Source organism: Pelophylax lessonae (assembly GCF_965119305.1).
Source record: "Pelophylax lessonae genome assembly, chromosome: 11".
NCBI classification, from domain to species: Eukaryota; Metazoa; Chordata; class Amphibia; order Anura; family Ranidae; genus Pelophylax; species Pelophylax lessonae.
In genome coordinates this window covers 49124647-49151999 of record NC_138778.1, presented here as the reverse complement: position 1 = coordinate 49151999, position 27353 = coordinate 49124647, and positions in this window count along the sequence as shown.

The window sequence follows — 27353 nt, the reverse complement described above, 5'->3', positions numbered from 1 at the left end:
ATATACAGTACGTCCTTCTACTTGTCACAGTGGCACAAATGGGTTTTTTTCTATAGCATGGTGTAAAAAAATGTTCATGTAAGAGTAAGCCTTAGCAATCCACAAAGGTTTTACTAGGGTTCAAGGGGACCAGGGGCCACTCTGCAAAGGTGCACTCCCTTAATATTAGTTTTTAAATGACACATGAGAAAATGTAATAAATTGTTACATGTATGTCCACCTAAAAGTAGTGGAGTCTGTGGGCTTCTTCTGGGGTCCGTGGGAGTCTTCCAATCAATATGTCTTGGACACTCCACCAGTAAGATCTAGCTTCCATCATTCCTGATTCTGTTTCTATTCACCTGGGAGGTTTAGATGTTACCCTCTGAGCTCCTCCTGTTTCACTCTTCATATTATAAAATAAATGAAAAACTTACAAAGAATGGGCACCCCTTATAATGGGCAACGCAAGTGCAGAGATCTTGAAACTCAGCATAGAGATCTTGTGTACGGAGTCCCGAGAGATATTGTCAGTTGGTTTATACATCAGTAACACTACCCCTGTAGGGGTGGCAGATTACAGGGTTTCCCACAGCCAGGCAAGTAGCATTTTCAGCTTTCACCCAGACACAATGAACAGTCTTTGAGCGTTTTTTTTTTTGTTTGTTTTTTTTAGAGGTAATAACTTGGATGGATGGGGAATACTAATTATGGGATGCCCAACTTGATAGCAACAAAAACCAGGGACAACTTCCTCCCTATATACAACTTCAGCTTTGGTTCTTCACTCTCGGACACTGACAGTCTCTAAGTGAAAAAGATGCAACAGTCCTTAACCACTTAAGCCCCGGAGGATTTGGCTGCTAAACGACCAGGGGGTATTTTGCGATTAGGCACTGCGTGACTTTAACGGACAATTGCGCAGTCGTGCAAAGCTGTACCTTAACTAATTTGGCGTCTTTTTTTTCCCTGCAAACAGAGCTTTCTTTTGGTGGTATTTGATCACCTGTGCGATTTTTTGATCACGCGCTATAAACAAAAAAAGAGCGTAAATTTTGCAAAAATAGCAATATTTTTCACATTTTTTTATATGGAATTCCCACCAAAAAAAAATGTAAAAATCAAAATTTTTCAACATTTTCGGCCAAATTGTTTTATGCTACCTATGTTTGGTAAAAAAAATCGCAAAAAGCGTATTTTGATTGGTTTGCGCAAAAGTTATCGCGTTTACTAACAAAGGGAAAGATTTTTGTCATTTTTGTGTTTTTTTTTTTTAACGCGTAATGGCGGTGATCTGCGATTTTTTTTGCGGTACTGCGACATTGCGACGGACAGATCGGAACCTTGACTGACATTTTTGACACTTTTGGGGTTACCAGTGACATTTCTACAGTAATCAGTGCTATACATATGCACTGTTACTGTAAAAATACACTGGCAGTGAAGGGGTTAACTTTTTTTGAAAGGGAGGGGCTATGTGTGTCCCTAGGGGCGTGCTTTCTACTGTGATTGGCTGTGGCTTCAGCTGTATGAACGGTGATCAACGGTTCTACATAGTAGTACCGTATGATCATCAATCATACACAGGGGAGAATGACAGGCAGCTTGTTTACACAAGCCGCCTGACTTTCTCCCTCTCCCCCGCCGATCGCAGAGTGACCGGCGGACATCTGGTCCGCCGGTCACACGCGCGGGGGGGTCCGTGACCACGCGGGAGCGGGAGCGCGCCTCCGGGGGCGCGCGCTCGCTTCCTAGACCCTCACAAGCAAGCGACGTAGACCTACGTCAGTTTGCCTGTGAGGGGCTGACCGCCGACGTAGATAGTCGTGCGGCGGTCGGCAAGTGGTTAAGGACTGGGGACTCTTAGTCCCTTTAGGAAGTAGTACAAAGTGTGGTGAACTGCATGCTGGTGTACCTCCAACTCCTTTGTAGAAACTGGTCCCAGCTCTACCAACTGCAGGAAAATGCCAGCCCACCTGACTGCTTCTTCACTAGTCTACTGACAAACTCTTGAGATCTCTCAGGGCAAGGTTAATAAAGATTTAAGCACACCACTATCTTCCAGAGAAACCTGCTATGTGTGGCAGTCTCTCCCCTTTTAAGTCCCTGTCCATGCTGTAGTACTTACCCTGTCTTCCTTGCTTCCGCTACCTCTCAGGGAAGACTCCCTCGGTGAACAAACAATTATCTTCAGGACACTCTCCCCAGTATCCTCTTTCTCTTCCCCTGCTGACACCCGTCCACTCCACTGACTATCCTACAAGCAGGTGTGGCTCCCCTCAGGTCAGGCCCCTTGACATGAGTCCCTGTACTCACGATACTGCAGTCTCAGGGTCTCCAGTGTCTCCCCTCTCAGTCAGCTCTCCTGGACCTCAGGGTTCAGCTCTTCTCAACCACTCCTCTGGTCCTCAGGACGACCTCCTTTGACCACATGACACTGCTACAGAGGAGGAGGCAGCCACTCCCCTCCCTCCGGGACTCTACTCTCCAGCCAAAGACCCCACAGGAAATGTGTTCCTGGCTTTTATACAGTATCCCAGAATGCACCGAGGTGACCTGCACTCTGCCAATCATCAGGACTGTGTCAAAAGCCTATGCACCCATTTGTCAGGTTTCCTCCCACTGTCCAACATGCCTCCCTATTGGACCAGCGTGAAACACTCTTCAGACTGAAAGAATCGCATACTGAGCACATTGAGCAGACCTCACTAATAGATCCTGCTCCCTGATAGGCAGAAAGCAATATAGATTTACCTGCAGCTCCTCTGGTAAGCAGACAGAGCTCAAAACTATACTCTCTCACTAGCAGCTACCTAGGAGGGTGCTACACTCCTCCAAAAAGGAAGTGCAGATGCATGGTCTAAAGTTCAATGGGGAGCTAAGAGTTCAAAGTTTAGCAAGAAACTGGTATCAATGAAGACTGACACAGGGATCAGGCAAGATACTATCCAAAGCATCAGGTGGCTCAGTAGAAAGAGCCACTGCCAGAGAACCTGGGTTTGGACTTGGATCCTCACAATACTTCAAGGTATAGGCACACCTGACTTACCTGCTTTTAAGTCCAGTTGTCATTTTAATAAGTGTAGTGGCACAACTGGTTTACTTTAAAGCGGAGTCCCGACCTCAAAATCGAAAAAATCGATTTTGGGCCATCCGCTTGATGAGGGTCAACTGAAAAAGAAATGGATGCTCCCGATTTTTTTTAGTTCACTTACCTTGATATTGAAGAAAATATACTTACCTTTCTTCCACTTCCTCCCTCTGCGGCGTCACTTCCGGCTTGCGATGACACCTGGGAGCCGAACGTCATCGCTCCCAGGAATCAATGCGCCTGCACCGGCCCCGCTCGTCAGTTCCGGTGCAATTCCCTGTGCAGGGATGACGCGCCCGCACCGGAAGTGGCAGCGTGGCCAGTGCAGTGCATTGTGGGACCGAAGAGGACATGGAAGAGGATGCAGAAGAGGACGCGCTGGCTTCAGCTGCCCACACCTGAGATGGCAGTGCTGGAGAAGAAATTTTCAAGGTAAGTGCGACCCGGGGGTATTTTTATTAAAAAATCATTTCCGAGGCCGGAACTCCACTTTAAAAAGGTTTTTTCAAGCAGTAGCTGATCCAACAAAAACAATAAATATATACAAAGTCATGGCCTGACACAAATCACCTGTGGTTTACAGGGGAATGGCCATACATTATAATGTTCTACAGGTACTTATATAGCACCATTAATTTACACAGTGCTTTACACATACATATTGTACATTCATATCAGCCCCTGCCCTCGAAGAGTTTACAATCTAACATTCATACATACTAGGGCCAACTTAGAGAGGAGCCAATTAACCTACCAGTATGTCTTTGGAGTGTGAGAGGAAATCAGGGTACCTGTAGGAAACCCACGCAAGCACAGTGAGAACAAGCAAACTCCAGACAGATAGTGCTGTGGTTTGGATTTGAACCAGTGACCTAAGTGCTGCTAGGCACTATCCACTTAGCCACTGTGATGCCCATGCGTCAGAGGGATAGCCTTCCCTATGTGGAGATAGGGAAGGCTCTGCAACATCAGAGTAGGAGTGCCCAAAGCTACATATTTTCCTTTGTCATGGCCATGGGTAGGACATTACAAGGCCTCATACAAGAAAGCCACCGCTGCTTCTCCCCTGGTCCTGACCACCTCTGAACTCTTAATCTGTTTGTGGCCTTGGTCAACCCCCTTTCCCTAATAAAATACCTGCATAACCTTTAGACTAGAGTTTCTTTTATGGTGCATAAGAATCAGTGCTGGGACAAGGTCATCCAGAGCCCAGGGCGAACATGCCATATTGCCCCCCCCCCCCAAGATGTAGAGAGCATTATGTGTCAGCAAAAATCCCCTCCCCTCAAAAAAAATAAACGCTAATCTACATGCTTAGCTCAAATCCTCATTTTACATATTCTCCCAGTACAATAACACCCCCTAAAATAAAATCCCCCTTCCTAGCACTAATCCTCCAGCCCTCAAATGTACCCTCTGGGAACAAAACCTCTATCCACCCACTTCAAATCCCCCCTCACAGCACAAATTACCCTCCATCAATTCCCTATCCTTCCACAATCCCCCCCCCCAAAAAAAAAATCCCCAATTCTAGCACAAATCCTCTTCTCCCATATCCCCTCTTAACCACTTAAGCCCCGGAGGATTTTCCTGCTAAACGACCAGGGGGTATTTTGCGATTCGGCACTGCGTGACTTTAACGGACAATTGCGCGGTCGTGCAACGCTGAACCTAAACGAATTTGACGTCCTTTTTTTCCCACAAACAGAGCTTTATTTTGGTGGTATTTGATCACCTGTGCGATTTTTACTTTTTGCGCTATAAACAAAAAAAGAGCGTAAATTTTGCAAAAATAACAATATTTTTCACATTTTTTTATATGAAATTCCCCAAAAAAAAAAATGTAGAAATCTAAATTTTTTAACATTTTCGGCCAATTTGTTTTATCCTACCTATGTTTGGTAAAAAAAAATTGCAAAAAGCGTATTTTTATTGGTTTGCGCAAAAGTTATCGCGTTTACTAACAAAGGGAAAGATTTTTGTCATTTTTGTTTTTTCTTTTTTAACGCGTAATGGCGGCGATCTGCGATTTTTTTTGCGGTACTGCGACATTGCGGCGGACAGATCGGACCCTTGACTGACATTTTTGACACTTTTGGGGTTACCAGTGACATTTCTACAGTAATCAGTGCTATAAATATGCACTGTTACTGTAAAAATACACTGGTAGTGAAGGGGTTAACTTTATTTGGGAGGGAGGGGCTGTGTGTGTCCCTAGGGGTGTGCTTTCTACTGTGATTGGCTGTGGCTTGAGGTGAAAGGACACTGATCAACAGATCTACATAGTAGATCTGTCTGATCAGTGTTTTAACACCGAGGAGAATGACAGGCAGCTTGTTTACACTAGCTGCCTGACTTTCTCCCTCTCCCCCGACGATCGCCGAGTGAGCGGCGGACATCGGGTCCGCCGGTCACACGCGCGGGGGGGTCTGTGACCGCGCGGGAGCGGGAGCGCGCCTCCGGCGGCGCGCGCTTGCTCCCCAGACCCTCCCAGGCTAGTGACGTTAATTAACGTCACTCTGCCTGGCAGTGGCTGACCGCCGCAGTAAATTTACTTGCGGCGGTCGGCAAGCGGTTAACACAAATCCCCCCAAATCACCACTCCTAGCACACCTTCCCAAATGTCCCTCCTAGAACAATTCTTACCTCCCTAAGCCCCCCCAAATTCCCTCACCCAACACAAGTCCCCTCCCTCCAATCTCCTTGTGGTGCCCCCAAACCTCACATAATACCACAGTGCCCATGGCAGCCACTCCTCCTGCCCACCCCTTGTCCCGGCCCTGATAAGAATTAATCTATATGTCTGTAGTTAAATTGTGAGCTATCTTTGCTGAAACATTATTTTATTCTGGTTAGAATAAGCAGCAGCAACTTTTCATTTCAAAGGTCAGGTATCAGTCTCACATCGTGAGGGAAGTTTCCACAGGAACATTTTCCATTGAACCTCTTACTCTGAGTGGAGGACCAATGCCTTTTCCTTCTTGACTCACCTCCACAGAGGATTCTAGAGAGAACGCAGTCAATGGTCCTATGCTCCCTTCCTCCAGGTTGGAGGCGCCCAGAGCCTGATGCCTTCATTCTTCCATGTCTCCAAAGTACTGCATCACGCAATGCCTGCTATTGTGCTTTCTCTTGACCAGGGGACTCCATTAATCAGAGAGAGTAGGTCACACAGAAAACTTATTAAAGTGTATCTATGGTCAAATTTTAAAATCATATATTCATTGCCATATTGCATTTTAATTATTTATTTTCTATTCCTATTAATCTGAGCAATCCTGAGGTTTTTAAACTTACTTTGTGAAGATCCTCACACATTTACTTCCTGTAATTCTGTGGCATGTAATCACTATGCCCTGTGAGCAGGCACTGCTGTGTCACACATTTCACAGAGCCTACCTTCTTAAAGTGGTTGTAAAGGCTCAAGGTTTTTTTAATGCATGAAGGTAAAAAAACCTGTGTGCAGCAGCGCCCCCAGCCCCCCTTACTTACCTGAACCCCATCTCGATCCAGCAATGTCCACAAGAGCCCTTTTCTGGGTCTTTCCCTCCTTATTGGCTGAGACAGCAGTGGTAGCCATTGGCTCCCACTAATGTCAATCATAGCCAGTGAGCCAATGAGGAGAGAGTGGGGACAGGGCCGAGCCATGCTCCATGTGTGAATGGACACACAGATCAGCGGCTCAGGAACAAGCCTGCTTGGGTGCCCCTATAGCAAGTTGCTTTCTATGGGGGCACTAGGCAGGAGGGAGGGGCCTAGAGCGCCCACGAGAGACCCAAGAAGAGGAGGATTAGCACTGCTCTGTGCACAGAGCAGATTAAATATAACATGTTTGTTATTTTTTAAAATATGAACCTTTAATATCTCTTTAACTACAGAAGTGCTGAGAGGAGTAGCTTCAGGAGGCAGAGTCAGTATAGAAGTCACTGCTTGCAGGCAGCAAGGTACCATGGGATATGTAGTCCTTAGAAATTGAAAGTCAATGGCAGAGAAGCTGAAAAGCATGCAGGGAATCCAGGAAGTTGTAGAAAGAGTCGGCCAGCAGACAGATAGAACTCACAACATGAAAGAAGACTTTTCAAGTAAGTTTATATTGGATTGTCAGTAATAACTAATGTTTGTAATGCTATAGCAATTCACATGTTATAAAATGAAAGTGTACGCTGTGACCATAGATTTCCTTAGGCTTCATGTACACTGGCAGCTACTAAACTTGAGTTTAGGAGCTTTTGGTGTGTTTTTGCCAAAGCGCCTAAACTCAAGTCCATAAAAGGCTGTGTCCATAGGCTTTTAGCAGAGTTTAGGAGCTACTGCGTTTAGGTGAGGTTTAGGAACGTTTTGATTGTCAGCCACGGGAAAAAGCAAAAAGAAGGTATTAATTGCCTGCACAGTAAATATAGTAACCAAATTTAGAGATCTGAACTCTAGCTCACATAGCACAATTACCAGTATCCATGTCACCAGTGAGATCTACACTCCAGAACACACACACCACAAAAAAAAAAAATCATACAATCCCAGATACACAATCCTATACCCACAGTTGATCAAGAGGAAGGCAAAAAACCCCAGCAAATCATAATCCATTTGCTCCAGAAGGGGGAAAAAAATTCCTTCCTGATCCCCCGAGAGGCAATCAGATATTCCCGGGATCAACTTTACCTATAAACGTTAGTATCTAGTTATATTATGTACATTTAGGAAAGAATCCAGGCTTTTTTTAAAAGCCATCTACTGAGCTGACCAGAACCACCTCTGGAGGGAGTCTTTTCCACATTTTCACAGCTCTTACTGTGAAGAAACCTTTCCGTATTTGGAGATTAAATCTCTTTTCCTCTAGATGAAAAGAATGCCCCCTTGTGCTCTGTGATGGCTTTAAAGAGGAACTACAGTCTACTCACATAATTTGTAATAAAAACATATTTGCTATTCTGAAGCTTCCCTCCATCCACTTTGCCTATTATTTTATATATACTGTGATTCTGTACTTGCCAATTATGCTGCAGAAATCTCCCTCCACTAAGTCTGGCTGCAGCCATTTTAACTGTGGGCAGCAGAAGCTGCTTGCTGTTCACTTCCTGGATATACCCACACACACAGAGGAACACAGACATACACATATACACGCACACACATATATACAGACACACAAAAAACACACGCACACACACACATATACAGACACACAGACACACACATATATATATATATATATATATATATATATATATATATATATATATATATATATATATATATATACAGACACAGACAGACACAATCACACCACTGCTTGCCTGCACATTTCTCCTCTCTGGATGAATACACATGGATGTCTGCAGTCTCCTGTTATCTCCGCCCTCATCCAGCCCCCTCCGGCTCTGCAGCTCTCCTTGGCTCTCCTATGACTCACCCCTCCCCACTTAATGGCAAACTCTTACATGAGTTAGAGAAAGAGTTGTGCATGATGTCTACACTAATTTCCAGACAAGAAAGAGGAAGTGGGCTGTATAAGGGATTTACTGGCAAAAAAAAATGTTTTACTATCCAAAGTTAAAACAACAAAGGCAGAGGATTTAATGGATGGAAAGATTAAAAAATGACTGAAGAGCCGCTTTAAAGAGAATAACTCAACATCAAGTTCACTGTATGGACCCCTTATGTATTTCTAGATGTTGATCATATTCCCCCTTAATCTCCTCCTCTTGAGAGAATAAATTCAGTTCCTCTAATCTTTCCTCATAGCGGAACTCCTCCATGCCTCTTATCAGATGCATATAGATACATTTTTTTTTTTTTTCTTCAACCAGCGGGTTGAACAAAAAAAACTGACCTGATTCACCCATTCACACTTTCGAGGTGGATGGGGGAATCCTCCCACTAAGCTATTGTTTTTGGACGGCAGGGAAGCTTCCCTGCTGTCACAATACACTGATCAGCATTGCAGGCTTTAGCCTACAGCAGTGATCGAGCGGAGAAAATCCATCAGGGCAGTTGTACAGAAGTCGATCAGTAGATTGACTTCTAAACAACCTCTTTGTCCATTTATTTTGGCCCTGCTGAACCAAACGAATCTGGATCCATGTATGGCTGGTCTTAGGCTCAGGCAAACTGTTGTCCATATTTTGTTTTATTTTTAACCACTTAAGCCCCGGAATATTTTACCCCCTTCCTGACCAGGGCCCATTTTGCGATTCGGCACTGCGTGACTTTAACGGACAATTGCGCGGTCGTGCGACACAGTACCTAAACGAATTTGGCGTCTGTTTTTTCCCACAAACAGAGCTTTATTTTGGTGGTATTTGATCACCTGTGCGATTTGTTGATCATGCGATATAAACAAAAAAATAGCGTAAATTTTGCAAAATTAACAATATTTTTCACATTTTTTATATGAAATTCCCCCAAAAAATGTAGAAATCTAAATTTTTTAACATTTTCGGCCAATTTGTTTTATGCTACATATGTTTGGTAAAAAAAAAATCGCAAAAAGCGTATTTTGATTGGTTTGTGCAAAAGTTATCGCGTTTACTAACAAAGGGAAAGATTTTTGTCATTTCTGTTGTTTTTTTTTTAACGCGTAATGGCGGCGATCTGCGTTTTTTTTTGCGGGACTGCGACATTGCGGCGGACAGATCGGACCCTTGACTGACATTTTTGACACTTTTTGGGTTACCAGTGACATTTCTACAGTAATCAGTGCTATAAATATGCACTGTTACTGTAAAATTACACTGGCAGTGAAGGGGTTAACTTTTTTTTGAGAGGGAGGGGCTATGTGTGTCCCTAGGGGCGTGATTCTAACTGTGATTGGCTGTGGCTTGAGATGTATGAACAGTGATTACCGGTTCTACATAGTAGAACCGTATGATCATCATTCATACACAGGGGAGAATGACAGGCGGCTTGTTTACATTAGCCGCCTGCCTTTCTCCCTCTCCACCGACGATCGCGAGTGACCGGCGGACGATCAGGTCCGCCGGTCACACGCGCGGGGGGGTCCATGACCGCGCGGGAGCGCACCTCCGGCGGCGCGCGCTCGCTCCTGAGACCCTCACAGGCTAGCGACGTAGACCTACGTCGCTCTGCCTGTGACGGGCTGACTGCCGCAGTAAATATACTGTGAGCAGTCGGCAAGCGGTTAAAGATGATCCCTCCAGTTTATGTGTGGCTGCACAGCTCTTCCTGGTGGTACACTAGGTAAGAAATAATTTGTGGGTAGAAGGACTGTGGCATCATACAGTATGTGTGTAGTGTGTACTTCAAGTAGGCTTAGAGTGAATTGTCATGTTCCTTTAGGCTATGCCCAGAATTTTGCGCAATTTAGCCACACTCACTTTTTTTGCCAAGGCGCGCTCCATACGCCACATGATTTCTCGTTCCAGGATTGTCCCTCGTTCTCAACTTCAGATGTTGGGAGGTGTGTGTATTACATATAATACTCCTCTATAACCCAGTGTGCCATATACCTATTATACATAGAAACAAATGAAAGCATTACCAGACACTAATATAAATTACTTACATTAAACTTCATAAATTTAATTTACAAATACAGTGAGGGAAAAATATTTGATCCCCTGCTGATTTTGTACGTTTGCCCACTGACAAAGAAATGATCAGTCTATAATTTTAATGGTAGGTTTATTTTAACAGTGAGAGACAGAATAACAACAAAAATATCCAGAAATACTCATTTCAAAAAAGTTTTAAATTGATTTGCATTTTAATGAGTGAAAACAATATTTGATCCCCTATCAATCAGCACGATTTCTGCCTCCCTGGTGTCTTCTACACAGGTATTGAGCTGAGATTAGTGGCACTCTCTTAAAGGGAGTGCTTCTAATCTCAGCTTGTTACCTGTATAAAAGACACCTGTCCACAGAAGCAATCAATCAATTAGATTCCAATCTCTTCACCATGGCCAAGACCTAAGAGCGTTACAAGGATGTCAGGGACAAGATTGTAGACCTACACAAAGCTGGTATGGGCTACAAGACCATTTCCAAGCAGCGGTTGGTGAGAGGGTGACAATAGTTGGTGCGATTATTCGCAAAATGGAAGAAACACAAAATAACTGTTAATCTCCCTCAGTCTGGGGCTCTATGCAAGATCTCACCTCGTGGAGTTTCAGTGATCATGAGAAAAGTGAGGATTCATCCCAGAACTACACAGGAGAATCTTGTTAATGATCTCAAGGCAGCTGGGACCATGGTCACCAAGAAAACAATTGGTAAAACACTATGCCGTGAATGACGGAAATCCTGCCTGAAAGCACATGTACAGGCCCATTTAAAGTTTGTTTATGAACATCTGAATGATTTAGAAGAGAACAGGGTGAAAGTGTTGTGGTCAGATGAGATCAAAATGGAGCTCTTTGGCATCAACTCAACTCGCCATGTTTAGAGGAGGAGGAATGCTGCCTATGACCCCAAGAACACCATCCACAACGTCAAACATGGAGGTGGAAACATTATGCTTAGGGGGTGTTTTTCTGCGGACAGGACAACTTCACCGCATCAAAGGGATGATGGACAGAGCCATGTGCTGTCAAATCTTGGGTGAGAACCTCCTTCCCTCAGCCAGGTCATTGAAATAGGGTTGTGGTTGGGTATTCCAGCATGACAATGACTTAAAACACACGGCCAAGGCAACAAAGGAGTGACTCAAGAAGAAGCACATTAGGTCCTGGAGTGGGCTAGCCAGTCTCCAGACCTTAATCCCATAGAAAAAATGTGGAGGGAGCTGAAGGTTTAAGTTACCAAATGTTAGCCTTGAAACAATAATGACTTAGAGAGGATCTGCAAAGAGGACTGGGACAAAATACCTCCTGAGATGTGTGCAAACCTAGTGGCCAACTACACAATCAAACTTTGAAAACACATCGGATCTCAATAGGGAAAAATGTCATGCTAGACATCTATACTGATATTAACTGGGTAATGTGTTAGGAACGAAAGAATGCCACAACGTTTAATGGAAATGAAAATTATCAAACTACAGAGGGCTGAATTCAAAGACACCCAAAAATCAAAGTAAAAAAATGATGCAGCAAGCTAGTCCATTTTTCTGAATGGATTTTTCAGATGGCCCTTGGTCCTATACAACATATGTAAACAGTTTGAGCTGATTTTTAAGTAATAACTTGTGAAGGGCATCACTCTAATTTGGTTTCTTTTAATATATTGTTTGAAAATCATTCAGATACATTGTTGTTTATATATATAATTTTTTTGTAGACACAATGATTACGCCTGCTAGGCGTAATAGGAATAGGAAACACAAGGGTAATATAAGGACACTGAATTTCAAAAGAGCCAATTTCCCTAAACTGCGCTCGCTGCTAGAAAATATCAAATGGGATAGAACCCTGGGAACAAAGAACACGGAGGAAAAATGGGAGTGCTTCAAGAGCATACTTAACAAGGGGGTGGGCCAGTGCATTCCACAGGGAAATAAATTTAAAAGAGCAAAACTAAACCCTGGGTGGCTAAACTCCAACATAAAAATGTATATTAGAGCTAAAGAAAAGGCCTTCAAAAAATACAAGACTGAGGGGTCATTGGCAGCATTTAAGCACTACAAAGAGTGTAATAAGAAATGTAAAGACGAAATCAGGGCGGCTAAAATAGAACACGAGAGACATATAGCGGAGGAGAGTAAAAAGAACCCCAAGAAGTTCTTTAAGTATATAAACAGTAAGAAAGCGAGGCCAGAACACATTGGCCCCATAAAAGATGATAAAGGAAAAATGGCCACTGAGGACAGAGAAAAGGCGGAAGTGTTAAATAATTTATTTTCTTCAGTCTTCACAAAGGAATCGGGGGGCTACACGAACCCCGCTTGTAAGGCCGAACTAAATAATACACCTCAGGAAGTGCCGCCATGGCTAACAGAGGATAGACTTAGAGCTAAACTAGAGAAACTTAACATAAATAAATCCCCGGGACCAGATGGCTTGCACCCAAGGGTTCTTAATGAGCTCAGCCAGGTGATTGCCAGACCATTATTCTTGATCTTTAAGGATAGTTACAGACAGGTATGGTGCCAGCTGATTGGAAAAAAGCCAACGTGGTACCAATATTTAAAAAGGGGCCGAGATATATCCCGGGTAACTATAGGCCGGTCAGCCTAACATCAGTAGTCTGCAAAATTTTGGAGGGGATGATAAGGGACCACATACAAGACTTTAGTAATGAAAACGGTATTATAAGTAGTAATCAGCATGGATTCATGAAAAATCGTTCATGCCAAACCAATCTATTAACCTTCTACGATGAAGTGAGCTGCCACTTAGATAAAGGTAAGCCTGTGGATGTGGTGTATCTGGACTTTGCAAAGGCCTTTGACACCGTTCCCCATAAACGCTTACTGTACAAACTAAGGAAGATAGGTATGGACCATAAGGTGAGTACCTGGATAGAGAACTGGCTCCAGGGGAGAGTACAGAGGGTGGTGATTAATGGGGAGTATTCTGATTGGGCAGGTGTGGAAAGTGGGGTCCCCCAGGGTTCTGTCCTGGGACCAATCCTGTTTAATTTATTCATAAATGATCTAGAGGAGGGGATATCTAGTACAATCTCAGTATTTGCAGATGATACTAAATTAGGCATGCCAATATCTTCTATGCAGGATGTGGAAATCTTGCAAGCAGACCTGAACAAAATAACGGGGTGGGCAACTACATGGCAGATGAGATTTAATGTAGAAAAATGTAAAGTAATGCACTTGGGGGCCAGAAACCAGAAAGCAAGCTACTCACTAGGGGGGGAACCTCTGGGTGAGTCTAGGATGGAAAGGGACCTGGGGGTACTGGTAGACAACAGGCTTGGAAGTGGCATGCAATGCCAAGCCGCCGCAAGCAAAGCCAACAGAATACTGGGTTGTATAAAAAAGGGGATTCACTCCAGAAATAAAGAGATTATTCTTCCACTCTACAAGACTCTGGTCCGGCCACATCTGGAGTATGCTGTCCAGTTCTGGGCACCGGTCCTCAGGAAGGATGTGCTGGAACTGGAGAAAGTCCAGAGAAGGGCAACAAAAATAATTAGGGGAATGGAGGACATCAGCTATGAGGAAAGACTACAAGCACTGAACCTATTCTCTCTGGAGAAGAGACGATTGAGGGGGGATATGATATCAATGTACAAATACTGTACTGGCGACCCTAGCATAAGGAACAAACTATTCAGAGAAAGGAGATACAATAAGACACGTTGCCACTCACTAAAACTTGAGGAAAGGCGGTTTAACCTTAAAGTGCGTAAGGGGTTCTTCACTGTAAGAGCAGTAAGGATGTGGAATTCTCTTCCGCAAGCAGTCGTATCAGCGGGGAGCATTGATAGTTTCAAAAAACTATTGGATGGACACCTTAAAGACCACAACATACAGGGGTATACAATGTACGGTTAAAAGCAAACACACACACACATCATAGGTTGAACTGGATGGACTTGTGTCTTTTTTCAGCCTCACTAACTATGTAACTATGTAACTATGCTCCTGAGGAAGTGGAGTGAATTCCACGAAATGCGTAGAGAAATAAAGGGTGCAATCTTTTTGTTTTAATCATGTATTTAGATGTTTGTTTTTATACTTATTGTTGTTTATCATGGACCAACATTGTAACTTTATTGGGATTTTTTTACAAATCTGCTCTCAATCTCACTTATCCCCATCAGTGAGTTATGACTCACCTGTATCATGGATGTATATAATTTACTATATGAATTGTAGCAATTATGATGTTATATATTTATAATCTGCTGATGAGACCACCCAATAAAATAATTGTTCTTAACAATATTAACTTTTGCACATAAATGTATACCATGTCTATATTCAATATACCAACGGTTGGTTACGCACATCATTCCAAGTCCCAAACCCTTCTCCTTGTTATACAATGGGTCCAAGGATTTCATCCCAATACCTAATGGCAGTCATGGTGCCATTGTCTAGCCTGTAGAGGTCTGTGTGTCCCTCCATGATCCCAAGACCATTACTGACCCACCACCAAACCGGTCATGTTGAGCGATGTTACAGGCAGCATTATGTTCTCCGCGGCTTCTCCAGACCCTTTCACGTCTGTCACATGTGCTCAGGGTGAACCTGCTCTCATCTGCGAAAAGCACAGGGTGCCAGTGGTGGACCTGCCAAATCTGGTGTTCAATGGCAAATGCCAATCGAGCTCCATGGTGCCAGGCAGTGAGCACAGGGCCCACTAGAGGATGTTGGGTTTTCGGGTCACCCTCATGAAATCTGTTTCTGATTGTTTGGTAAGAGACATTCACACCAGTGGCCTGCTGGAGGTAATTTTGTAGGGCTCTGGCAGTTCTCATCCTGTTCCTCCTTGCACAAAGGAGCAGGTACCGGTCCTGCTTTATAGGACCTTCTTTGGCCCTGTCCAACTCTCCTACAGAGTAACTGCCTGTCTCCTGGAATCTCCTCCATGCTCTTAATACTGTGGTGGGAGACACAGCAAACCTTCTGGCAATGGCGTGTATTGATTTACCACCCTGGAGGAGTTGGATTGCTGTGAAACCTCTATAGGGTCCAGGTATCGCCTCATATTACCAGTAGTGACACTGACCCTAGCCAAATGCAAAACTAGTGAAAAACAGTCAGAAAAAATAAGTAGGGAAAAATATTTAATTGGCCTCAAGCTGTAAAACCATTCTTGTTTTGGAGGTCATCTCATTGTTGCCCATCTAGTGCTCCTGTTGTGTCCCAAAAGTCAAAAAACAAGTTTCTGAACATGTTTAGGGCATGTGTCAAGGGGCTTTGGACTTGGCAGCAGTTTATCAGCCACTTCTGGGCTTAGTCGTAATTCATTAACAGGTACAGCTGACCTGCAGTTGACCACCTTCTTACTTAGAGTTTACCACCTTCTGGCCTGCAGTTGACCACCTTGTGATCTGCAGTTGGTCATCTTCTGACCAGGAGTTGACCGCCTTCTGACCTGGAGTTGACCACCTACTGATTTGCAGTTGATCAGCTTCTGACCTGGTGTTGACCGGCTTCTGACTTGCAGTTAATCAGCTTCTGACCTGCAATTGACCACATTCTGACTTGCAGTTGCCCGTCTTCTGATCTGGAGTTGACCACATATTGATCCGCAGATAGGCTCCTTCTGATCTGCAGTTGGCCACCTTCTGACCTGCAGTTGACCAGCTTCTGACCTAGAGTTGATCAGCTTTTGACCTGCAGATGACAACTTTCTGACCTGCAGTTGACCTGCTTAAAACTGGTTTACCTTTACCATAGACTTGTATGGGAATGCAAAACCCACATGAAGCAAAAGAAAACCTGTGTTTTAGGATGATTGATTGCATGTAAACCTGAATTCTGCAGAATGAAGCACTCATATTGTTTAGCTAGCAAGATGTTCAAAGGGAGACCAGATAAATCTCAATGTAAAAAAGAAACTTGTATACAAAATTGTTCTGAGCTGCTTCTTTCTTTTTTTTTTTTAACTTCTTTTCATGTCATTCTCTCTCTTCAATTTTTATCTCCTTTATAAGGAAGCCAAATGATTGTGACTCAATAACGCACACATGATTATGAGAGAAGTTGTAATTCGGTTCTGTCAGTTTTGTGTCAAAACATTGATTCTGCAACAACTGCGCAACATAGTGGGATGATAATTGATTAACAAGGGAATTATTTATTTGATGCCTTCCACTCATGCACATCATCATCATGCTGCTATATCAACTAGGCCTTCTTCTTCAGATTTTACATTGTGATTATTTCACCTACAAAGATCCCACAGCTTGGATTAAACATGTGCTTTGCCCATTCAGAAAAATGCAATATGTTTGCTTTAAATTTTTTTAATTGGGCCACCAGCCTGGGCCAAAGAAAATACTCATCTCTAATGCAGAGCTGTCCCTGTAAAAATCCCACTTTGACATAAAATGCCCTTTGTCTTTTAGCGTAATAACCCCCAGCATCACTCAAACTAAAAGACTGAGGACATACTGAGAGTGCAGAGCATTGTGAGTCCTCCCACCTGGAGGACATCACACAGCACCTGTTTTTATGTGTGTAATGGTGCAGAGTGGCACTGATGTCATGAGGTCAGGGTCCATCTCTGCATCCATGAGGACCACCCAGCCTTGAGAAGAAGCAAAAAGCAAGAGGAACCTGTATCATCATGAGAAATGGACTGATAACTTCTGAAAAGGCAAGTACGAAAAAAGCATAGAATGCAGCTTGAGGGACCACTGGGGGAAGGCAACGGGGGGGAAACTGAGGAACCCCAAGTTGGGCTGTAATCATCCCCGCTTCAGGAGTATATACTTAAACTTGATTCCCTCCTTGGCCTCTCCATAAGGCACTATAGGAAATAGCGGTACTGCCAGTTATGGGGGACATGTGACTCTTTCCATAAGACAGTGATAGGCTAATCATTGTTGTCACATGGGGAGTCCATAGCCCTATGCAAGTTACAACTCTAACAACTCATTCATTATTTTGTTGGGTAGTCTCATCAGCAGATTATGAAAATATAACATTAAAATTGCTGCAATTATTATAGTAAATTATATACATCCATGATACAGGTAAGCCATAACCCACTGATGGGGATATGTGAAATTGAGAGACGATTTGTGAAAAATCACAATCAAGTTACATGTTGATCCATGATAAAAAAAAAATAAGTATAAAAACAAACATCTAAATACATGATTAAAACAGAAAGATTGCACCCTGTATTTCTCAACGCTTTTCGTGGAATTCACTCTACTTCCTCAGGAGCAGACGCAATGAATGTGTCTACAAAAAATGTATATATATAAACAACAATGTATCTGAATTGTTTGCAAACAATATTTAAAAGAAACCAAATTAGAGTGATGCCCTTCACAAGTTATTACTTACCAATCAGCTCAAAATGTTGACATATGGTGTATAGGACCAAGGATCATCTAGGAGCGTCTACACCGGGAACTATGGAAGTGATACCCATATACGTCAGATATACGAGGACTGCATGAAGAGTGCAAATCTCCATGGGGGGATCACTGGTGACTTATGTGGTATACTTACCCAGAGTGAAGAGGAGAAAAGAACAGAAAGAAAAGTTGGAGTAGAGTCAAAATGTGAAACGCTGATAGGAAAAGCCCCACAGGGATCTTAAAGAGATCAGTCCTGATGTGTGTGAAAAAGATTAAGTCAAATGACTCAACAGCCACCAACTAGTATACCCTATGTTGTCTTGTATGTCCATGATCGAAAATACGGTGCCAGATATGCCCAAAGAAAGTGCAAATGAATGATGCAGTCCCAAAGAAGAGCTATAAATATACCACCTCTAAAACGTAAATCCGGGCAACTCCCAGAATCACGCGGATGTTCTATACGAGGAGGTGCGTCATCACCTGATCGGTAGACGCTCCTAGATGGCCCTTGGTCCTATACACCAGTGGTCCTCAACTCCGGGCCTCAGGGCCCACTAACAGGCCAGATTTTAAGTATTACCTTGGGGAGATGCAGACTAGAATACTGCAATCACTGAGCAGCAAATTATATCACCTGGGATGTATTTCAGTTATCTTGCAAATCTGGCCTGTTAGTGGGCCCTGTAGGCCAGGGTTGAGGACCACTGCTATACACCATATGTCAACAGTATGAGCTGATTTGTAAGTAATAACTTGTGAAGGGCATCCCTCTAGTTTGGTTTGGTTAACATATTGTTTGCAAATCCTTTAGATACATTGTTGTATATATATACATTTTTTGTAGACACATGGATTGCGCCTGCTCCTGAGGAAGTGGGAGTGAATTCCACAAAACGCGTAGAGAAATACAAGGTGCAATTTTCCTGTTTTAACCATGTATTTAGATGTTTGTTTTTATACTTATTTTTGTTTATCATGGACCAACATTGTAACTTGATTGGGATTTTCCACAAATCGGCTTTACATTTTACATATCCCCATCAGTGGGTTATGGCTCACCTGTATCATGGATGTATATAATTTACTATATGAATTGTAGTAATTATGATGTTATATTTTTATAATCTGCTGATGAGATTACCCAATAAAATAATTGCTCTTAACAATATTATCTTTTTCACATAAATGTATACCATGTATAAATGCAATATACCAACTGTTGGTTACGCGCCTCATTCAAAGTCCCAAACCTTTCTCCTTCTTATACAATAGGGATGGAGGCACATCATTTGTATGTACCTCATTCAAAGTCCCACAATTTTTCTTTTCTTCCTTGGACCCATTGTCAGACCCTACGCTGGTGCAGTGGATCCTGGGTTCCTCCTGGTGCACAACAATGCCCGGCCTCATGTGGCGAGAGTATGCAGCCAGTTTCTGGAGGATGAAGGAATTAATACCATTGAATGGCCCCCACACTTGCCTGACCTAAATCCAATAGAAAACCTCTGGGACATTATGCTTTGGTCCATCTGACGCCACCAGGTTGCACCTCAGTCTGTTTAGGAGCTCAGTGATACCCTTGTCCAGATCTGGGAGGAAATGCCCCAAGTCACTATTCGCCTCCCCAAAAGGAGCATGTGCAAGCATGTGCGGGCCATACAAACTACTGAGTACCATTTTGAGTTGCAGCAATTAAATTTCAGAAAAATAGTCTAGCTTGCTGCATAATTTGTTCACTTTGATTTTCGGGGTGACTTTGAATTCAGCCCTCTGTAGGTTGATCATTTTAATTTCCATTAAACAACGGGTTTTCAAAGTGTTCCTTTAATTTTTTTCAATTCATTCAATTTCCCAAACCGTTCTTCTCATACAGTGGGTCCAAAGATTTAATCCCAATACCTAATGGCAGTCACGGTGCCATATTCTAGCCTGTAGAGGTCTGTGTGTCCCTCCACCACCAAACCGGTCATGCTGAGCGATGTTAAAGGCAGCATTATGTTCTGCACAGCTTCTCCAGACCCTTTCAAGTCTGTCACATGTGCTTAGGGTGAACCTGCTCTAATCTGTGAAAAGCGCAGAGCACCAGTGGCAGACCTTCCAATTCTGGTGTTCAATGGCAAAGTCCAATCGAGCTCCACTTTGCCAGGCAGTGAGCACAGGGCCCACTAGAGGCCATTGGGCTCTCAGGCCACCCTTATAAAGTCTGTTTCTAACTGTTTGGTCAGAGACATTCGCACCCATGGCCTGCTGGAGGTCATTTTATAGGGCCCCCTCCCACTATAGATACCTCAGTAAGCCCCCCTCCCAGTACAAACCCCTCAGTAAGCCCCCCTTCCAGTACAGACCCCTCAGTAAGCCCCCCTCCCAGTACAGACCCCTCAGTAAGCCCCCCTTCCAGTACAGACCCCTCAGTAAGCCCCCTACCTTCACTCCCCAGTACAGTTGCAGTGTAAGTTGTGTGCCCCCCTCCAGTGGTATGGTGCTCACATACCTTCCTCCTGATGATGATCCCATGTCATGAAGAGCACTCATGCCCATGGAAGAATGGATCCAAGCTCAGCAATGTCCGGGAACAGTGTGTGCACAGCTATGACACAAGGTGGGTGGAGAAAGGGGCTGTACCTACAGTGCAAGGCTCAGAGCGGAAGATAGGAGGAGTGTAAAAACAATACACTCAGCCCGCCCCTGCTCTGTGTCACTGACAAACTCCCACTGTCTGTGACACAGGCGGATCATCAGTATTCTTCACGGGACTGCCCGACTGTGTGAAGGACTCTGGAGATCCGCCGCCTCGCAGCCGACGCCCGCCGGACATAACGTCATGCCGCTCACATCAGCTGGCCAGCGGCTGCGTAAGAAAGAATCCGTTTGCTCGATTGAGTGCAGTGGGCTGGCTGTGCCGCAGCCACATCTCAAGGCGGCCCCAAGGTCGACGGCCTACCGGGAAATTTCCCGGTATCCCGGTAGGCCAGTCCGGCCCTGCTCACAATCTTAGCTCTTATTCATCCCAAAAGTGTTTTATCAGGTTGAGGTCAGGACTCTAAGTTCCTCCACCCGAAACTCGTTCATCCATGTCGTTATGGACATTGCTTTGTGCACTGGTCCAAATCATTTGGCGGAGGGGGGATTATGGTGTGGGGTTGTTTTTCAGGGGTTGGGCTTGACCCCTTCGTTTCAGTGAAGGGAACTTTTAAGGGCATCAGCATGCCAAGACATTTTGGACAATTTCATGCTCCCAACTTTCTGGGAACAGTTTAGGGATGGCCCCTTCCTGTTCCAACATGACTGTGCACCAGTGCACAAAGCAAGGTCCATAAAGACATGGATGAGCAAGTCTGGAGTGGAGGAACTTGACCATTAAAGTGTATGTGCATGTAGAGGCAGATGTCCCAATACTTTTGGCAATATATTATATAAACGGTAACAGCTCAATGGTGGGTAGTCCTTTACGCCTTTCTGCTGCATATATGCATCGCTTCATTGGCATCCCCAGAAATGTGACTGAGCTATTACTGATAGCTCAAGGTCAACTATGAAGATTGGGAGTATGGACAGGCTTCTGATGACCTCATCACTGTGCATTCAATCACAGCGCCTCATGATCAGAAGACCTCCTAATGGCTCAGTCACAGCAATATAACCAATACTGAAACAACAGTCTATAAATTAATCTGAGATAGATTCAATAAAAAATGTGTTTTGTTGCTGCCTAAAAGTGGTCCAGGTGACCAAAAAACAAGTTTCTGAACATGTTTAGTGTCTGTGTCGAGGGACTTTGGACTTGTCAGCAGTTTAACATAAGTTTCAGCCACTTCTGGGCTTATTCAGAATTCATTAACAGGTACATCTGACCTGCAATTCACCACCTTCGGACCTGGAGTTGACCACCTTCTGACCTGGAGTTGACTACTTTCTTACTTGGAGTTGACCAACTTCTGACCTGCAGTTGACCACCTTGTGATCTGCAGTTGGTCACCTTCTGACCAGCAGTTGACCGCCTTCTGATCTGGAGTTGACCACCTACTGATTTACAGTTGATCAGCTTCTGACCTGGTGTTGATAAGCTTCTGACCTGGAGTTGATGAGCTTCTGACTTGCAGATGACCACCTTCTGACCTGCAGTTGACCTGCTTAAAATGGGTTTACCTTTACCATAGACTTGTATGGGAATGCAAAAACCACTTGAAGCAAAAGAAAACCTGTGTTTTAGGATGATTGATGGCATGTAAACCTGAATTCTGCAGAATGAAGCACTCATATTGTTTAGCTAGCAAAATGTTCAAAGGGAGACCAGATAAATATCAATGTAAAAAATAAACTTGTATTCAAAATTCATCTGAACTGCTTCTTTTTTTTTTAAACTTTTTTCATGTCATTCTCTCGCTTCAATTTTTATCTCTTTTATAAGGAAGTCAAATGATTGTGACTCAATAACGCACACATGATTATGAGAGAAGTTGTAAATTCAGTTCTGTCAGTTTTGTGTCAAAACATTGATTCTGCAACAACTGCGCAACATTGTGGGATGATAATTGATTAACAAGGGAATTATTTATTTGATGCCTTCCACTCATGCACATCATCATCACGCTGCTATATCTCCAGCTGTTGGGGAACTACACAACCCATGAGGCATTGTAAAACTCTGACATTCACAGACATGACTAGGCATGATGGGAATTATAGTTCCTGAACAACTGGAGGGCAATAGTTTGAAGACCCCTGAACTAGGCCTTCTTCTTCAGATTTTACATTGTGATTATTCCACCTACAAATATCCCAGAGCTTGAATTAAACAAGTGCTTTGCCCATTCAGGAAAATGCAATATGTTTGCTTTAAAACCCAACTCCAGGCTATTTTTTAATTGGGCCACCAGCCTGTGCAAAAAAAATACTCATCTCTAATGCAGAGCTGTCCCCTGCAATAATCCCTCTTTTAAATAAGATGCCCTTTGTCTTTCCGCGTAATGACCCCCAGCATCACTCAAATTAAAAGACTGAGGACATACTGAGAGTGCAGAGCATTGTGAGTCCTCCCACCTGGAGGACATCACACAGCACCTGTTTTTTTGTGTAATGGTGCAGAGTGCCTGACCTCACAAATGCGCTTCTGGAAGAATAGTCAAAAATTCCCATTGACACACTCCTAAACCTTGTGGACAGCCTTCCCAGAAGAGTTAAAGCTGTTATAGCTGCAAAGGATGGGCCAACCCAATATTGAACCCTACAGACCAAGACTGGGATGGCATAAAACCTCATTGCATGTAAAGGCAGGCGTCCCAATATTTTTAACAGTATAGTGTAGATCTTGGTGTAAAAAATTCCCATAGACACACTCCTAAACCTTGTGGACAGCCTTCCCAGAAGAGTTAAAGCTGTTAGAGCTGCAAAGGGTGGGCCAACTCAATATTGAATCCTACGGACTAAGACTGAGATGGCAATAAACTTAATGTGCGTGTAAAGGCAGGCATCCCCATACTTTTCACAATATAGTGTAGATCTTGGTGTATCAACAGTCCCCTACAGTCATAGTAGTTACTAGTTCCATTAGTTCTGGGGATTACATCTTTGCCATTGTTGCATTCTTAAGTCGTTTTTACATTATTCTTATCCAGGGCTTTTTTTTCAGCTGGAACTTGGTGGAACTCAGTTCCACCACCTTTGGCTCAGGCTCTTGCCCCCTGCTCACCCCTATCACTTGTAAACACAGGGGTCTGGCTTCTGTATTTACAAGTGACAGCTTGTCCCGCAATGGCTTCCATAGATCTGATCTCCTGAGTGGCTCCCACTAAGTACAGGATGAAGATAAGGGAGATGCAAGTGCCCGGGGTGGAGTGGGGATGCAGACACTCCTACTGGATGATCTCCCTGCAAGCGAGAGAGGCAGAGCCACCCACAGTGTGCAGAGAGGTACTAGAGAAGAAGAGGGGTGAAATTGAGATGTGGATGGGGGATGCAGAGGTAAGCAGCTGTGGAAGAAGGCTGAGCTCTGCAATCTATGTGCAGTGCACCCCTGAACTCTGCACTCTGTGTGTAGTTCAATCCCGAACTCTGCCAATGGAGCACCCCTAAACTCTGCACTCTGTGTATAACCCCACCAAACTCTGCACTCTGAGTAGCTCCCACGAAGTGCCCGATGAAGACAAGGGAGATGAAGGTGCCCGGGGCGCAGTGGGGATGCGGACACTACTACTGGATGATATCCCTGCAAGTGAGAGAGGCATAGCCACCCACAGTGTGCAGAGAGGTACTAGAGAAGAAGAGGGGTGAAATTGAGATGTGGATGGGGGATGCAGAGGTAAGCAGCTGTGGAAGAAGGCTGAGCTCTGCACTCTATGCACAGCGCACCCCTGAACTCTGCACTCTGTGTGTAGTGCATCCCCAAACTCTGCACATGGAACACCCCTAGACTCTGCACTCTGTGTATAACCCCACCAAACTCTGCACTCTGAGTAGCTCCCAAGAAGTGCAGGATGAAGACAAAGGAGATGCAGGTGCCCGGGGTGCAGTGGGGATGCGGACACTCCTACTTCATGATCTCCCTGCAAGTGAGAGAGGCATAGCCACGAGAAGAGGGGTGAAACTGAGATGTGGATGGGGGATGCACTCTGTGTGTAGTGCACTCCCGAACTCTGCACATGGAGCACCCCTAAACTCTGCACTCTGTGTATAATCCCACCAAACTCTGCACTCTGAGTAGCTCCCACGAAGTGCAGGAGGAAGAAAAGGGAGATGCAGGTGCCCGGGGTGCAGTGGGGATGTGGACACTCCTACTGGATGATATCCCTGCAAGTGAGAGAGGCATAGCCACCCACAGTGTGCAGAGAGGTACTAGAGAAGAAGAGGGGTGAAATTGAGATGTGGATGGGGGATGCAGAGGTAAGCAGCTGTGGAAGAAGGCTGAGCTCTGCACTCTATGCACAGCGCACCCCTGAACTCTGCCCTCTGTGTGTAGTGCATCCCCAAACTCTGCACATGGAACACCCCTAGACTCTGCACTCTGTGTATAACCCCACCAAACTCTGCATTCTGAGTAGCTCCCACGAAGTGCAGGATGAAGACAAAGGAGATGCAGGTGTCCGGGGTGCAGTGGGGATGCGGACACTCCTACTTCATGATCTCCCTGCAAGTGAGAGAGGCATAGCCACGAGAAGAGGGGTGAAACTGAGATGTGGATGGGGGATGCACTCTGTGTGTAGTGCACTCCCGAACTCTGCACAGGGAGCACCCCTAAACTCTGCACTCTGTGTATAACCCCACCAAACTCTGCACTCTGAGTAGCTCCCACGAAGTGCAGGAGGAAGAAAAGGGAGATGCAGGTGCCCGGGGTGCAGTGGGGATGTGGACACTCCTACTGGATGATATCCCTGCAAGTGAGAGAGGCATAGCCACCCACAGTGTGCAGAGAGGTACTAGAAAAGAAGAGGGGAGAAATTGAGATGTGGCTGGGGGATGCAGAGGTAAGCAGCTGTGGAAGAAGGCTGAGCTCTGCACTCTATGCACAGCGCACCCCTGAACTCTGCACTCTGTGTGTAGTGCACTCCCGAACTCTGCCAATGGAGCACCCCTAAACTCTGCACTCTGTGTATAACCCCACCAAACTCTGCACTCTGTACATAATGCACTTCTGGTATTTAATGCCACATTAAGACCCTACTATTGTTATTGAAATTTGACCATACCCACTATTTGATGCAGTTTAGAAGGTGTATGTGTCAGGGGGAGGGGGGTCGTGGTTGAGCTCCTTTACCTACTTTTTGAGAAAAAAAAAGCCCTGTTCTTATCAATGAACAATGAATCATTAAACATGCATATGTAATCATTAAAGCCCTGCCATGCGTGAGAATTGTACCAAGCATTAGACCTGCAGTGGGTGTAGGCTGGTATCAGTCCTTCTCACACAAAGTCATCAAGCATGTTTCTGTGGCTTCAAATGTGGGTGAAGAATAGATTAACAGGTTACACCCTCATCAGTCAGACCAATACGCCATGTTCTCATTATAATAAAAAAAAGTTCACTCACAACCTATTTTAATGAATAAAAAGGACCATGCTAAGCCTTTTTGGTTATGCAAATTTCCTGGTGAATTTTATCTTGATAGTGCTGTGTATAGCTCTGAAGGTAAGTGTTTTTAACAAGAAGTACCTTCTTCTAAGTAATTTTAACTAACTGGTTAGATTGAAGTTTTCACTGTTGTTTTAGCCACTTTTTATTCTGGCACGAAACTTTAACTTTGCACTTGTAGGCAGTAGATTAATAGAACGTGTTATAATATGATAACGATAGATTTCTCTGCATTATTTGGATGTGTATTTGTGTAAATGAGATGTGTGCAATGTGATATATGTAAATGCACTCTAAGCAGTCAAAACTTAAAATAAATCGGATTTGGCACACAGAACAAGGTTACCAATTTGGCGTTTACTGTTGCTTAAAAATCAAAACTAACTCTGCCTCTCTGTATTTCTATAACAGATGGCTCTTTCCTTCATTTAGCACCAGAATTTTGGTAGGCATCCAGAAAGGAAAGTCATCCCTTTATCTCTGTAAGCGACATTTTTTTTTTTTTTTTTTAAAGCAGCGACCAAAGTAGCCTCTTTAATGCTCAATATGGCATTGATTTTGTCCACCTGGCTAGCCACAACTGGATCCCCATAGATTTTGTTAAAACCATTTTCTGAATGGTGCAGAGTTTCAGGCTGTGAAGATACAGATTATGATGTTTGATAGGGGAAGATTCTGTATAAATAGACTGGATGTCCAATTGGATGCCACAGCACTATCCCCCCAATAATTAAACCAAAGAATAGAACCCCCCCCCCCCACCCTATCCCCCATATGGAGAACAAGGGTAGGAGAAAAAGGGGATTTTTTTGCCTAGCATAAACACACAAATATAAAAAAATCCAAAGAATGTATTGGTACATCAAATATTAAAATCAAAAATAGACATAACAATTTGTCTAAATAGTGTATCCAATTCAACAAAATCAGGTACATGTGATGTGGGTAATTCAGGAGCAACGTGTTTCGCCCTCTACAAGGGCTTCTTCAGGATCCAAATGTGTAGAATTAACACCACTACAGATACAAAAATAGAATTAGCAAAACAATATAATATTACAAAAAACACAGTACCACATATATATGTATAAATGTCATAATCGAAAAATGCCTACATACATGAATTACTAGCAAAAAAAAAAATTAAAGATTATATAAATTAAATAAAATGGGGACAGTGAAGGGAATACCCAAGCTAGATATCCAAGACTGGGGAAGCAGAGACAGATTAGGATGTTGGTGGTTAGAGGAACATCCTGTCTATGCCCACCATGGCCTCGCTCACACTCAGATTACAGGATAGGTTGATGTT